General features: G+C 42.1%; 1 long non-coding RNA gene across 1 annotated transcript; it reads left to right on the top strand.

Annotated features, from left to right (window-relative positions):
* The first annotated feature begins 9,837 nt into the window (after window positions 1–9,837).
* On the top strand, window positions 9,838–10,938 carry LOC109943137 (uncharacterized). The gene is made up of 4 exons (XR_002265825.2): window positions 9,838–9,933; window positions 10,108–10,199; window positions 10,344–10,634; window positions 10,775–10,938. It is a non-coding gene; the product is annotated as an uncharacterized lncRNA (long non-coding RNA).
* Window positions 10,939–13,193: the final 2,255 nt, after the last annotated feature.

Raw genomic sequence — 13,193 nt, forward strand, 5'->3', positions numbered from 1 at the left:
CGCATAGTTTCGCTTCGTCTCCAGTCCACCCTCCTGGTAAGCACCTTCGCTCCACCACCAGCAGTATCTCAACACCACATGACACAGATTCTACTCACCACTACAACATACCGGGCCTTCTTTGACCATATTATTACGTCACAAACAATGGTTTTTATGTCATATGTTAGTTTGTTGTGATGGTGTTATGACAAAAAGTCCATCGTCATAGAAGGTGCGTGGTGACGGATTTACTATGACGATATGTAAAAAAATGTCATAGATGTTAATGACGAATAATGTATTCGTCACTAAGTCCATGATGCTCGTAAATGTCACAGATAGGGTAGTAAACGTCACAAAACATGTCTTCACACCTTGCCACGTGGACGATGATGTGGTACAAAGCTATGCCAAATACATTCGTCATAAATTTGATGATGTGGCATGTGGTAAGACAGCTGACGTGGCAGAGCTTCATGACATATTGTTTTGTCATAAATGTGGTGACATGGCAAAAAACTTATGACAAATATTCATGTCATCATTGTTGATGATATGGTAGATCATTTGTGACCAATATAACATGTCATAAGTGCTTTTAGACCCAACAAGGCCCATTGGTGATTCTTTCATAAAATATTATAAATCCACACATTATGAAATGACGATTGATTCATCATGCATACAATGTCATCAAAAAAATAAATTGCAATACCAAAATTATCTGATTTCCAAGTATATCATCCTTCAACAAATTCAACAGGCACAAGTATTTAAAAATAAAACAAATTTGGACTCCAATAACATAAATCCTAATAATCATGTATCTAGCTCATATAACTTTAATCCTCCATCTGGTATGTGATGTATCTTGACACCATAAAGTTGGCAGGCATAAAGGAGGCACTTGGCTACGATTGATGCTTAAAATCTGATAAAGGAGGCTATTATTTTCTTATATGGACTTCTTCAAACTTGCAATCTCATCAGATTGCTTAGTAATGGTCTCATAAGATGCATGTGTCTTAGCCTTCAAGCTTTGGACTTCGTCCCATAGCCAGTCTTTTTCTTGCCTCTCAGTCTCCAATGGAGACTCTAGTTGATGCACCTTTGCGGAAACATTACCTAAAGAGCTTCTGTTAGCGGAGGCCAACCCTACATCCTAAAGGAATGAACTTGATTTAGGGAACACTTGGGAACTACTCATGTTGAAGACTTTAAATGGTGTCCATCTTCAACTGGTCCTGCTTCCATATCAACCTAGCATACAAAGATCAACTTAGTGTGTTGCAGTTCCATATCAACATAGCACACAGACATCAACCTAGTGGATTACATATTGAGAGCTAGAGGCAAAAGGGCAAAAAAGTTCTTACAATAGCTTTCTGGATAGTCTCGCTAAATCCTTTATTCTTGCTGCAATGCACCTCCTTGAAAAGATCAATTGCACTAGGTTCGGTATCTTTAAATTTTTCTTGCTTATGACATGAGATGAATTTATTATTGTTAGAAAGGAACAATTAGCAAAAGTTGAACATTTGATTCAGTGAAGCATATAGTATAAGTTTACAAGAACAGTTGTACAATAAATGAATTAAAAAACATATGACGTATGAGATATTAAATACAAAGACTTAATTACATGCATGTAAGAGGATGTACTAGCAGTTATCTGTAAAACTGTATGTATCATAAGCATTACCATTTTGAGAGCAATCAAGTATGTGGTGCAGCTATTACCATTATGAGAGCAATCAAGTATATGGTGCAACTATAACATATTTAATCAAGAGCAGTACTTTTAAATAAACATCAGGTAGCAGAAGCATTCAAGTTGTAGCTAGTACATGGGTATTAGCATAGTACATATTTTTTTATAACAACATAGTAGATATTTGCATGCCTGATTTTGATCCAATTGCTGCAATTGGGATTGAGATCTAGGCAATGCAGGATGTCATCCTGCATGTTTGACTAGATGAAACTAGATGCATGAGATGGTGCATGTGGTCTCGCCTATTCTAGGTAGTGAATTCTGTAAAATAAGAATCATGTATATCTAAATATATGGTCTATTTGATGAATTATTGTGCTTGCCTTGTGATACGAAGATGGCCACAATGTGCAATATTGGGATGTCCTAAAATCTGTCATCTATAATATCTATGTGTGTGTGTGTGATTAGCTGAAACTAGATGTATGAGATGGTGTATGCGACAACAACCTTTTCTAGGCAGCGATTCCTTTCAATCACAGATATGTAAATGCATAACTGCAAAGTTTTGTTTTTTGCTAGAAAAGCAACCATCCTTGGTGAAAAGGTTACCATGGCTTCAACATCTGCTTATGCTACTGCTAGAATCCAAGTATCAGCTTATGCTAAAATGCATGTATTCATTTCGTTCACAAAAAGAATGCATGTATACACAACAGTATGCACAAAAAGCTGAAAATAATATAAAAAAGCAAGCTATAATCCTAGGCTCACAACATTCCCAGCCAGCTCTAGAACCTGAGCAGTCAAGTACTCAAGGATGGCGACATAGTACAATGCTATAGTGGCACCAACACAACCATTTTCTTGGGTCCTCATCAGATGATGGAATTCCAATTTCCAAATTCCAATTCTCGTAAAGAGGTTATGCCAATAAACAACAATTTACAAGAACTAAAGGACTCTACAGGCCTTAGGCACATGATCTTTAATTGTAAGTATCATTTTTTATTGACTTCAACCAAGTGTGCAGATACAAAACAAGGCTATATATGACATGGTAATTTCCTTATCAATGAATGCCTTTGCAATGTAGGATTGAGAGCCCATGCCCTGTGGAAACTTTATTTGTTCACGACTAATTTTGTACTTGATACATGTGTCATATACATTGAGTGAGTATGGCAGCACAATAGATAATATAAATTCGAAAATGTACATCATTATTTATACTGAGGAAACTAGAGGTTGACTGCAAATACCTTGTGCTTTCAGGTAGACCATATTTCCACTAGAAGTTTCCATTGGTCATCAGTCATGCACGAAACAAGCGATGTAGTTCTCACTTGATTCACAGGAACCCCATTGAAGTATTTCTTTTTTAGCTTATACCTTATCTGGCGTTGCCCACCCATTAGCATATGAAAACATGCTGCTCTCACTGCTGCATTATCAACGTCCATGGTGAATTGTCTCTAATCAATTAGCAGTGATTTCAGCATATATGTCCTTCACTTATTGACTTTAATTGGTTGCTCTTGTACTTCAGGTGCAACAACCATTTTAGTGGCCCTTGCATTTTTGAAGAGAGTTCGAGACCATTGTTAGGGATGTGGCTACGTACAACCTTATTAACTTGGGATTCGTGCATATGTAGAACACAATGTATTGTATATTTGATTGTAAAAGAAAAGGCAATGATAAATCATTGGAGGAAAAAATATGAATTGTTACCATACTGACCATCTCATCCTTGGAGCCCTCAATATCATCACCATCATACAACAATCCGGATTCCTAAGGAGCATCATCGTTCATCCTTCCCCTTGAAATACTAACCATCATTGATCGTAATTGAGAAATGCCTAGCCCTTGCATCATTTGATTGTTCTTCATGATTGTAATTGCCCTCTGCTTCTCATAGTCTGTAGTAGGTTCTACATCTTATAGAAATAAAATAGTAAAAGATAAATGGTACTGATACATAGGAAGGAATATAATGTACTTGTATTATTGCATAGGAATATAATGTACTTGCACTTTTGTATGCAGGCTTGTCAATGTTTAATTGTCGATTCTTGCTATTTATCTGTCAACAGGTTTGCTTGTGCTAATATATCAAATTATGTTCCATTGGATTTAACTTTAGGATCTCTGCGTATTCTATTTCTCTAATATGTTGCTGATTTGTAAAAATATATGATCTTGAGCCATAAAATATAAGCATAGTAGATTGTGGCCATGAAACAATGTTGTTTTTATTGCCATGAAATAGTGTTGTTTTTTATTGCCATAGAAAAATGTAGTGCGGTGTCACAATAAAGAAGCGCTAAAAATATTACAAACCTAAAAAGTGTTAGCATGGCGAAAAAATGTTGATATAAGCAAAGAAATTAGGAGACAATTTTCTGGTGCCTACAGATGCTTTTCTAGAAGAGTGCTAGCATGGCACAGGTTCCTAGAGTTGCTTTTGTAGTTCTAGCCTGGTTGGATGCGCCGGGATGTGTGGAGCATTGCGAGTGGTGGCGATTGGCAATTGAAGACGCATCGCTGCTGGGATTTGTTTCTTTCGGCATTATACTAAGGTTCAAGCTTAGTAAGAACTTACCCGTGTGATGCCGTCGGAATCTCGACCCCTTCTTCCTCGGAGGCATCTTGATGTGGTGACAAACAAGCTCAGGTGATATCTTGCCACGCCACCGGTCGGAGGAGGTTGCGTGGAAGTTGAGGATGTGGCGTAGTTTCCGTGGGAGGAAGACTAGAGAGGAAAGGAAGGTGGGCGTTGATTGCGGGGAAGCTGGGCCACTACTTTTTTATTTCGGCGTGGAGATGTGGAGTAATTTTATTTTCAATGAATATGGTGCCGGCCGAATGCCCCAACCATTCTAATATATTCTCGTTTCCTCTTTTCAATGAATATGGCAACGAATGCCCCAACCATTCCCTTTGTTTTGAAAATATTTTCAATGAATATGGAAATATTCATATTCATTGAAAATATTGAAAATATGGTTCCCTCTTTTCTCGTTTCCCTTTGTTTTGAATAAAAAATCCCGTCTTTTTCTCGTTTCCTCATTACTCATGGATCATATTTACATATAACATAAGTTCAAATACTTAGGGAAGGATCTGGTTGACTCGAACGTAGTTAGTTGGTAAGTATATTTAGGGGTGTTTAGTTCCTAGCTCCTGAACTTTAGTGTCCTAAACTTTAGTGACTAAGAGTAACTCAAATAGTTGTTTAAAAAAAGCTTTCTAAACTCATTTTAGCAAGTTGCTAAACTGCTATTGGGAGCAAAAAATAACTTGATCTACAATAGTTTCTAATATTTAGAGAGTAATTCAATTTTAAAACTAGTTTAAGGAAACTTGCTTCTATCGGACCTGGCTAGCGATGGGTCGAGAGAAGAGGATGTGGAGAGCGGAGGACAAGGCCGATCGACGTGACCTGAGAGGGAGTAGTGGTCCAACAATGCGGTCTATGAGGTGACGGTGATAGAACCTTTTATTTGAAATTTTTTAAAACCCAATTTTATTTGAATTCTACCCAAATTTACTACCATAGAACGTAATTTTTTATAAACCCCAACAAAGAAAGACAGGGCATGCTACTAGCATGGAATTCGTAGTAATTATTTTATTGTCATACAGTGTTATCACATATAATGTAGAGTGATTTATGACGATTCTCTCATATGACGCACTCATACTGTCATGACATATCATCATAAACATCACGACAGATAAAGTTATGATATTTTTTATGACGAGGTTCATTTTTACGTCACGAAATTGTTTTAGTTCCTAGAAATTATCATAAACATAGTCATCTAGTGACGAATTCTTCTATTGTCATTGAGCATTTGTCATAAAAGGTCATATGTGTTGTAGTGCACGACTCCACCCATCCATATATCGTTATTCTAACCACTATACTAAATATTTGTTGGTATACTTGTTGGTTTGTATGTTTGTTTGTTCATGTTGCATAGTTATCGGAGCGTTCGTGCCGTCTCGTGGAGGCCAGATCTGCAAGTCTACGCCAGGCAGTGGAGCTAGAAGCCAGTTCCGCGAGCTCCTCTTCCCCCTTCGCCGGATAAGCACGGCAAGCTCACTGGATCCCTTTGATGCATAAATTATCTATGTTTTTCAACCACAACCCTTAGCCTGTTATTTTATGCATGATATGATTTTGAGACAAGTTATTATGGCCACCTAACCGCTTGCCGCAATCAATCCCTGATATATTTGTTACAAATGATTTGAGGAAAGGTGTGAGTTTTCAAAAGAAAATGCTTTTCAAAATGTGTATGATGAAGGGTTTTCACCCTTATCACCTTTGAGTAGGGATGATTAGGGAATCCCTGGTTTAGGGGAGGGCCTAAGGTGATGGCTCAGCTGGTTTAGGTGTGAGCAGAAGGATTGTCCCCTCACATAAGGACCGATTTGTCATCCTTCACTACCTGTACTCATGATAAGTACAACCACTCGAGACTGTGTGGGCAGTCACTCAATCTGAACTCGTACGGTCCAACCCCAGGGTTATGAAGGTTGGGGAGCACCGGGAGGATAAAGAGGGGGAATGTTTTCCCGGTTTGGATATGGCGGTGGCCTGACTCCTTCCGGTATAACCCTTAAGGTTAGGACGTGTGAAGAAAGAAAGAGATTTGGCATTCAGGTCTCACGACGGTGAGATCGCAGAAACCGGACTAGTGGGTAAAGTGTACACCTCTGCGTAGAGTTTGAAAGCCTATTCGAATAGTCCGTATCCACAAGAATGGACGAGTCTGATATGGTATGGCAATTAATGTTTTGTTTTCAAAAAAGGGTGCGTTTGAGAAAAATGGTTTTTAAAAGGTCCGATGGTTGAGCCGTGAGCTATGGTGGACGGGAAGTCCAGTAGCTGTTTTTGAAAATGAAAACCAGTGGGAAACTGCTGAGATACCTGGATGGTTTAGTCCAGGGGATTTTGTTCTATATTGAAAAAGTTCCTGCTCCTTTGGGAGAGGATGCGCTTTGCAAAATACAAAATGTTTGACAAAACAACCCTGCATAAAATATTGTTGTTTCTGCAAAATATCCTGAGCTCTAGATATTCCATGCATTATATCTGATTTCCCCATTCCGCGGGTGAAGGTGGGCTGCTGAGTACATTTGTACTCACCCTTGCTTATTTGTTGTTTTTCAGAAAAAGGAGATCGGGTAAGAGTTACGACTGTTCCCAACCTTGCCTGTGGCTGTTGGACCGCTAAATTGCTTCGTTGCGTAAATCGGGCTGCTTCAGCCCCATTCTGATGATATGTCCTGAGTTGTGGACCAACTCTTAAAGTTGTTGCCCACCTTTATAGGTTTGTATTGTTTAAGCAGATATGTAATCATCTGATGTATAAATGTGTTTACTAGCCTCCTGTGACTAGTAATTGTATCATATTTGAGTCTCAGAGGATTGGGGTGCTTCAGGTGGTATCGGAGCTATTAGGTTGGCCGTAGGACGTAACCCTTATCCTGATCAAAAGTTTTTGAGTCAAAACTATTTTCTTAAAAAAGTTCTTGCTCTCATCCCTTCATTTCAAAAATGCTTTCCCCCTTTCCTTCTCTCAGAAGTCAGATGGAGGTCCGCTGCCAAACCAGCTTGTGCCAGAATGAAGATGGTTTCCCCAAGTTGCTGAGAGCATGCACAATTCGCCTCAGAATCAGGAGCCAACCAGAGTATGATGGTCGTGAATTCGTCGAGCATGGCACAGAGAAGTGTGTCGTGATTGTATACATTGGATCCAATCCGCACCATGTGGAATAGAGTGTCACTGCTGCTGGGCACAGATTCAAAGACACCTGCCAAGTCGTCGCCCGCAAGGCATTGAGGGCCCTGTGTCAGATTTATGAAGAAAAAGTGGCCGACACACCGCTCAGATTCTTTCCGCCCTTTCAGAGAGACCGTCCCGTTTGGATGGCCAAGATGCGTGCATTGGAAGGTCAGCAGATGCTTGAGGACGACCCCACAGTCGCGTACCTCACTGCATACCTGCTCACCCTGGATGCACAGTATGATTTCTTGGCTCAGCACCACCGTTAGATGATTGCCCGAGCAGAAGATGCAGAGAAGCTCAATCGTAAGCTCCATGTGGATCTCACCTCAGCTCACGCCTGTGTAGCTACCTTGGAAAGTCGTGAAGCCATTGCTGTTGAAGCCCTGAAGCAAGCCAAGGATGAGCACGTCCAGAAGTTGATGGAGGCCTACTTAGTACCCATAACCAACGTAGAGCCCTGCGGATCCAAGAGCCCGCTCCATCCAACCCAGTTCAACCCAAGAGAGCTGAAGACCCCCAGATTCTTGAAGGTCACCCGGTCTCTATCAGAGGAGAGAAAAAGAAGGCTTGGGAACTACCGGAAGGAGCCATAGTCTTAGAAGGAATTCCAGTCTTCCCTCAGGCTATGGATAAGCAAGAGCACCCTGAATCCTGCCAAGATCCCCCGCCAGAGTTGTTTGAGCCCCTCACCATGAAGAAGATTCCAGCACCCTCCCTTGAGGTCAAAGAAGAAGCTGCAAGCACCCCACCAGCACGCTGCCCTCTGAGGAGCTACAAGAGCCAGTCCCGCTTGAAGAAGAGTTTGACCCCGTGCTGCCATCTCAGTCGCCGCCAGAAGAAGTCATCAACATCAGCTCCCTCTTGACCCATCCAGGAGATATCTCAGATTGAAGTTGTGCGCCAGCATTGCCAGAAGAGAAGCTGCCAGATCTGAAGTTAGTTATGCCAAATCCTCTGCATGCATTGGGTAGTGAAGTTTTTCTTCACTTTGGCTAGAGCCCTGCATGTATGAGAGGTAATCGTGTAGACTCGTGTTTTGCAAAACTCTAATTGTGTGGCCCCCTAGGGCATTTCAAAATGAATTTCGCTTCATGTTTTCTCCTCTTTTGAGTGCATATGTGATGCTTTAATGTTAGTGCTCATAAGTTGCATTTAGCATAGTTCTCAATTCAGGAGCCAAGCAATAGTAGTTATGCTTAGCCCCTGAATCCCAGTAGTTCATGATTTGGAAAAACTCTATTCTTCCCTTATTCAAAACATTTGATTTGTTTGTGCTTGTCATTGTTGAGCTTGTGTGTTATCTTTATTTTTAAGAAAGGTTTTCTCTAAAAACATAGATCACAAATTAGAGCTAATCCTCACCTTATGCTTCCATTCTCATCTTAACCCATCTCAAGAGAAAAGTGCCTTACCCAAAAAGATACCTGGAAGCTTACCCTTGAAGCCTGGAATAAGCTACAGAAGAAACCAGTCTAGCCGCTCAGTCAAAAGGACCGACCGTGAGAATCAAAGCGCTGCCCCTAAGTCAAAGTAAACAGAAAAAGAGGACAGAAGGAGTTATCTCTACTACTTATTAAGGCTGTAAGGGTAGCCTGTCGTTCTGCCTTCGTTCAATCTGGATCATCCATTGCTGTTGTTCAATCTGGATCGTCCATCGCCACACTAACCTCCTAGCCGCCTAGCCGCGCACCGCCCATCCGCGCGCGCAAAAATTCGACACATGTTCACAATACCATGAGCTGATTACACGAGCTGACTGCTTCCTCTGTAGCAGGAAGGTTTATAAGTTGCTACCACAACCTTTGACTGGCCGATATGGTACAATTTATTGGCGCTGCGGTAGCCTGCGTGTGCTGTGTTATTTGGTTAACATATGAGGCCCATCTATCAATTAAATTGTATAAGACCCATCTAGGAAAAACCCTAGAGACGTTATCCCGCAGACAGTCGTGCTCGCGCGGCGGCTCTCATCCCTAGCTTCACCCCATTCGTCGTCCGATGCCAGCCGCCAGGAACCGCTTGGTTCTCTCACAGGGGAGCCGGAGTTACAAGAGCGCGAAGGTGGCAGCGAAGAGGCTAGAAGAGGCAGCGCTCTCCTGCAAAGGGGACGAACAGGTGCAGCTGCTGCGCCGGTGGCTCGTCGCGCTCAAGGAGACCCAGCACGCGACCATGGTGGTCCGGGAGCCGCAACTTGGGGACAATCCGGACCAGACTGTGCCCCTGCTGGTCAGCATCCCTCCCTGGCTACTCGCTTGGTTTGCAGAATTTTTTGGATTGCATTACGTGATCCCGACTCATTAGGCGCCGAACCACCTGTGCTCACGGGAGTTGCAGGATTTTTACATCGATTACGATAGCGGTGCGGAGCCGATGAACTTTTTCCATGTCTTCCTCTACAGTCAAGCCCTCGAGTGTGTTGTTCTCTCCTTGGTGAGTTGGATTTGTGGCTGTTCAATTTGGTGTTGCAATGGTCAAGCCCTCAAGTGTGTTGTTCTCTCTTGAGCGTTATTAGTGCTGCCAAGCCAGCTATAGCCAGTTATCCTTTTACCACATTGCTACCGAACCTTGGTGTGGTCTCATTAGATTTTCATGCTACAATGGTAGTTGTTGACCTTCCTGGCTTACTGGACGGCGCTCATCGTGGTTATGGTTTGGGTCATGAGTTCCTAAGGCATAGTGAGCGATGCTCTGTATTGGTATGTTCCCTTTTCCCTTTTTTACTCTAATCTTATTATATGAGTCAAATTCCATATGGTTATGAAAATACCAGTCATAATATTATATATCTTGGCATGGTATGGCTGTGCTGATAGTTGTTTTATGGATTGTTGGAGCATTAGGTGCATGTCGTTGATGGTTCTGCACAACAACCAGAATATGAGTTTGAGGCAGTTCGCTTGGAGCTGGAGTTATTTAGCCCATCTTTGGTTGACAAACCGTATGTTGTGGTGTACAATAAGATGGACCTTCCAGAGGCATCTGATAGATGGAATGCATTTAGGGAAAAGCTATAGTCTGAAGGCATCGAACCTTTCTACATTAGTGAATAAACAGGCAGGGCACACAGGACGTCATTCATGCTGCTTACAAGCTTCTGCAGAAATAGAGGCAAAGGATGAAGGAAACTGAAGGTGCTTATTTGTCCTCTCAGTTTAGCTACAGCTGTGCCTACTGCCTAGCCACAATGACTTACTGAAGCCTGAAAGTAATTTTTACACTATGTTTCATTTGTTTTTTGACCTTTTCATCTTGAAACTACATACTTCTGTAGGATGGAGTGGGCCAGAAAATCTGAACCACGTGTCTGAGGCAATAAAAAAGGAAAGACGTGCACCCATGAATGAGTTTGAGGTTTTCCATGATAAGGGTACAAATAGATGGACTGTTGTCGGGGCTGGAATCCAGTGTTTTGTCCAGATGACTAACTGGCAGTAAGTAGTTCTGTCACGGTGCTAACTGTTGGTGCCACTATACTACACATCTTCTAACGTCTTCTTCCTGATGAAGGTACTCGGATTCCTTGAAAAGGTTTCAGCATGCCCTAGAGGCATGTGGCATGAACCGGGCTCTTACGAAAGAGGGAGTTAAGGAGGGTGATACAGTGATAATCGGCGAGGTATGTATACACACTAATCAGAGCACGATGGGTTGATGAACTGAAAGAACCCACAAAAGAACCTGGCAAGGTTATTCTCAAGTTATAGTGACAAAGTGTTGGTATGAATTTTCTTTTTTGTTTTACCAGTTCTCAGTATTAAACCATGTACTCATGTATATGAGTTATTTGATCGTTTAGTTATCTTCATAAATCATGTAAAATGTACTTTCTACCTGGTGTTATTAGATGGCAGCAAAAGCATAAAATGCATCAACTGTAATGTTGGCTTCTATGTTCTTTTCCAGGCAAAACGTGACGAGCTGCTTCAGTTTGCTCGGGTGCGATCTCAGGGCTAAAGATAAATGCTGACATTGCAAGGTTTTGTCTTTTTTGTTGGGCAGTTGAAGGTGTTTGTAGTTCCATTTTTTGCGTGCCCATGCTTACATGCTTTAAAAATTAAAGCCTCTTTTTTCTTGATTCCAAATTAGATAATGAAATTACTCAGTTGCAACAGCAGATAAATTCAATGGATGCGCTCCATGCTACATCAATTGTCAATCAGAATAAAAAGCTGAAATAGCCACTGAGGTAGCCCTTCTAAAGTTATTCAGCCTGTACAACTGTGGGTTATCCTTTCCTTCAATAGATGAAAGGGAGCACTGACACACAATCTATTTATAATGTTGATTTGTTTCTCCTAGATGTAGGGGTGGTAATGGGATCTAAACTTTATAAATATAAAATTTAAGGATCAAATCAGATTAGGATCATGCTCTATTTCTATTCATTTTTGAAAATCCTATATAAGCATGGTGAAAGCTGAGAAGAGATATTCTCAACAGAAACACCTTTGCCATGGAGGCCATGGATTTCCTATAAACAAATAGCTACAGTGAGTAAAATTATAAATGGGTAGTCATAAGATGTGTAAACGTACCTAAAACAGAGCATATAGTTCAGGAATATTCTCCACAAGTGTCTCAAATAATCAGATCCAAGCAACCATGAGCATGACAAAATCTCTACTACTCTATATGTTAGCAGTGTAGGCGTCCATACTGCCTCGTTCTGCCATCGCGCGCTCCGCCTTCCTCCCCGCGCCCGCAGTCCCCACTGCAGTCCCGCATCCGCGCCCGCAGTCCCGCCGCGCCCGCAACCGAGCAGTCCCGCCGTGCCCGCAATCCCGCAGTCCCACCGCGTGCCCTCCCCATGCAAACCCCGCCACAACGCAGCAGCAGATCCACCATCAACGCGCGCGCCGCGCGCCCCGACGCGGAACGCTGGATCCCGCGCAGCAGGAGGCGGCCAACCAGTCGCCCCCGGCCCCACCCCGCCTGCCGCAGCAAGTGGCGTCCGCTACCGCACGCCCTCGTCCCCGGACCTCCTCCTCCCCGCCGACGCTGCCAAGATGCGCCGCTACTCCGTGCTGCCCAACGGCGGCCGCCAGGAGACGCTGGCCGACCGCGCGCACCGCTACCGGGGCATTGTGCTCGTCATCCTCGCCCCCCCCTCGACTGCTACTTATAATGATATCATTCTGTTCGTCATGCTACACATTTAAACAGTCGTTAAACCATTGAGTTTTAAATGAGCAAACTTATTTGATATCCTGAAATGGTAGCCTTCGCAAAGTTGATTCAGAAAGTTACAAAGTTCTAGCAATTTGAAACTTTGCCTTTGTTGTAGGTTATAGCTCAGCAATGTTTGGAGGCCTTGGTTTACTTGCACCGTCTAAGGATCATTCATTGTGACCTAAAGCCGGAAAATATTCTTATCAAGAGCTACAATTGATACGAAATTAAAGTCATTGATCTGGGAAGTAGTTGCTTCTTGACAGATAGCTTATGCCTCTATGTCCAATCACGCTCTTATCGAGCTCATGAGGTCATTCTAGGCCTACCTTATGATCAAAGGATTGATATTTGGTCTCTTGGTTGCATCCTTTCTGAATTGTATACTGGTGAAGTAAGTATGTTTTATTTAATTGAGGTGCTTGGTGGCTTGTAGGATTGAAACTGGTCTTTAGTATTATTTTGACAAAAATTTGAGGCCTCTTTTCTTGTATGAATGCAATACCAACGTATAACTCCAA

Source organism: Zea mays, chromosome 10 (genome assembly GCF_902167145.1).
Source record: "Zea mays cultivar B73 chromosome 10, Zm-B73-REFERENCE-NAM-5.0, whole genome shotgun sequence".
NCBI lineage: Eukaryota > Viridiplantae > Streptophyta > Magnoliopsida > Poales > Poaceae > Zea > Zea mays.